Source organism: Colobus angolensis, unplaced genomic scaffold (assembly GCF_000951035.1).
Source record: "Colobus angolensis palliatus isolate OR3802 unplaced genomic scaffold, Cang.pa_1.0 Scaffold6, whole genome shotgun sequence".
Taxonomy (NCBI): domain Eukaryota; kingdom Metazoa; phylum Chordata; class Mammalia; order Primates; family Cercopithecidae; genus Colobus; species Colobus angolensis.
In genome coordinates, this window is record NW_012119598.1 from 19198974 (window position 1) to 19202393 (window position 3420).

At 43.0% G+C, this 3420-nt stretch overlaps 1 protein-coding gene across 2 annotated transcripts in view; it reads left to right on the forward strand.

Moving 5' to 3' along the window:
- Nucleotides 1-3420, forward strand: part of KDM1B (lysine (K)-specific demethylase 1B) — a 68968-nt gene that overhangs the window by 11802 nt on the left and 53746 nt on the right. The gene's annotated exons all lie outside the window — the stretch shown is intronic.

A 3420-nucleotide genomic window follows, 5' to 3' on the forward strand; every position in this document is an offset into this window, starting at 1 on the left:
GCCTCCCGGGTTCACGCCATTCTCCTGCCTCAGCCTCCCGAGTAGCTGGGACTACAGGCGCCCGCCACCTCGCCCGGCTAGTTTTTTTTTGTATTTTTTTTTTAGTAGAGATGGGGTTTCACCATGTTAGCCAGGATGTTCTTGATCTCCTGACCTTGTGATCTGCCCGTCTTGGCCTCCCTAAGTGCTGGGATTACAGGCTTGAGCCACCGCGCCCGGCCAAAAAATTGTTTTAAAAAAGAAAAAACTAAAGGCTCACCACCAGCTGGCTGAGCTTGGTACATAGCTTTTTAATCCTTTTTTTCTTTTCGTATTTTTGTCTGTTTAAACACAATTTCATGCTTTATATACATGTACTGATTAGGTTTAAAATCAGGCTTCAGATACTATTTTTGTAACATTTAGCTTTTTAAAAATTAATTTGGGCCAGGGCTGTGGCTCACACCTGTAATCCCAGCACTTTGGGAGGCTGAAGTGAGCAGATCACAAGGTCAAGAGAGCAAGACCATCCTGGCCAACATGGGGAAACCCCGTCTCTACTAAAAATATCCAAAAATTAGCCAGGTGTGGTGGCACACGCCTGTAATCCCAGGTACTCGGGAGGCTGAGGCAGGCGAATTGCTTGAACCTGGGAGGCGGAGGTTGCAGTGAGCTGAGATTGTGCCATTGCACTTCAGCCTGGTGACAGAGTAGGACTCTGTCTCAAAAAAAGAAGAAAATTAATTTGACTTCATATTCTTTTTTCATTTAGTCATTCTGTGAAAATATATTTTCATTATTACATAATGTTGAAATATGCCACCATTTAATAAATGATTCGCTATTTTTTTTTTCTGAGACAGGGTCTCACTCTGTTGCCCAGGCTGGAGTTCGGTGGCACAGTCTTAGCTCACTACAGCCTCTACCTCCCGGGCTCAAGAGATCCTCCCTCCTCAGCCTCCCTGGTAGCTGGGACTCTCTGTGCACGCCACCACGCCTAGCTGACTTTTGTATGTTTTGTAGAGATAGCATTTCACCATGTTGCCCAGGCTGGTCTTGAATTCCTAGACTTAAGTGATCCACCTGCCTCAGCCTCCCACAGTGCTGGGATTACAGGCATGAGCCACCACCCCCAGTTTTTTTTTTAAAGACGGAGTCTTGCTCTGTCACTCAGGCTAGAGTGCAGTTGTGGGATTATGACTCATTGCAGCCTCAGTCTCCCAGGCTCCAGTGATCCTCCCACCTCCTCCTCCAGGACAGCTGGGACTACAGAGTGCACCACCATGCCCAGCTAATTTTTTAATTCTTTATAGAGACAGGGCTCGATATCTTGCCCAAGCTGGTCTCAAATTACTGGACTCAAGCAATCCTTCCACTTCAGCCTCTCAAAGTGTTAGGATTACAGGCGTGAGCCCCTGTACCCAGTCAATTTGCTAATTAAAAAATATTATTAGTAATGCTGAGCTTTGTGCATGCTTAAAGATTTTTTTCATTGAAGTAAAATTCGTATAACATAAGCTTAACTATTTTAAACTGTACAGTTCAGTGGCACTTAGTATATTCAAAATGTTATGCAATTACCGCCCCTATCTAATTCGAAAGTATTTTCATCACCCACAAGGGAAGCCCTAATTCTTGCTACCCCCAGTTCCTGGTAGCCACTAATTTGCTTTCTGTGTTTATGGATTTATCTATTTTGGATGTTTCATATGAATGGGATCGCGCAACATGTGACTTTTTGTATCTGAACTTTTTCACCTGACGTAATGTTTTTGAGGTTCATATCCATTGTAGGATGTGTCAGTACTTCATTCTTTTTTATGGGTGAATAATATTCCATCGAATGGATATGCCACAGTTTTTGTAAGCATTCATCTATTGATGGACATCTAGATCATTTCAGGCGTGTAGCAATTGTGAATAGTGCTGCAGTGAACATTCTTTTACAAGTATTTGTTTGAATACCTGCTTGCAATTCTTGGGTATGTACCTAGAAATATAATTGCTAGATCATATTTGTTAATTATATGTTTAACTTCTTGAGGGGCCTCAAACTCTTTTCCGTAGTTGCTCTACCATTTTTCATTCCTGTCTGTAGTGTATGAGGGTTCTGATTTCTCCACGGGTTTGAAGTGATATCTCATGGTGGTTTTAATTTGTGTTTCCGTAATGACTAATGCAACCTTTCATGTGCTTGTTGTCCATTTGTATATCTTTGGAGAAATATATGTTATCCTTTACCCATTTTTGTTTTGTTGTCTTTGAGATGGAGTCTAGCTCTGTCGCCCAGACTGGAGTGCAGTGGTGCGATCTTGGCTCACTGTGACCTCTGACTTCTGGGTTCAAGCCATTCTCCTGCCTCTGCCACCTGAGTAGCTGGGATTATAGGTGTGCGCCACCACTCTGGGCTAATGTTTGTATTTTTAGTAGAGACGGAGTTTCACCATGTTGACCAGGCTGGTCTTGAACTCCTGACATCAGGTGATCTGCCCGCCTCGGCCTCCCAAAGTGCTGGGATTACAGATGTGAGCCACCTCGCCCGGTCTTGCTTTGCCCTTTTTAAGTTGTCTTTTTGTAGTTGAGTTGTAAGAATTATATATAATTTTTTTTTTTGAGACAAGTTTTCCTCTTGTCACCCAGGCTGCAGTGCAATGGTGCCATCTTCAGCTCACTGCAGCCTTCGCCTTCCGGGTTCAGGCGATTCTTCTGCCTCAGCCTCCTGAGTAGCTGGGATTACAGGAACCCACCACCATGCCCGGCTAATTTTAGTAGAGATGGGGTTTTCATCATGTTGGCCGGGCAGGTCTCAAACTCCTGACCTCAGGTGATCTGCCTGCCTCGGCTTCCCAAATTTCTGGGACTGCAGGTGTGAGCCCCGTGCCTGGCCTTTTTATGTATTTTGGATACTAAACCCTTATTAGAGCTATGATTTGCAAGTATTTTTTCCTATAGGTTGTTGTCTTCTTTGGTAGAGCCCATTGGTGCCCAAAGGTTTTTAATTTTAAGGAAGTTCAATTTATCTGTGTTTTTGTTTTGTTGCTTTTGGTGTCATCACTTAGAATTCATTGCCAAATTCGAGGTCATAAAGGTTGACTTTGTTTTCTAAGAGTTCTGTTGTTTGAGTGCTTATGTTTAGGTATTATTTTATCAATTTCAAATTATTATTTGTGTGTTGTAAAGTAGGGTGTCTAACGTCATTCTTTGGCATATGGATATCTGCCCACTTTTTAAAAATAAACTTTATTTTGGAATCATCTTTTTAAAATTATTTATTTATTTATTTGTTTGAGATGGAGTCTTGCTCTGTTGCCCAGGCTGGGGTACAGTGGTACGATCTCAGCTTACTGCAACCTCCACCTCCCAGGTTCAAGCGATTCTCCTGCCTCAGCCTCCCGAGTAGCTGGGATTACAGGTGTGCACCCCCATGCCCAGCTAATTTTT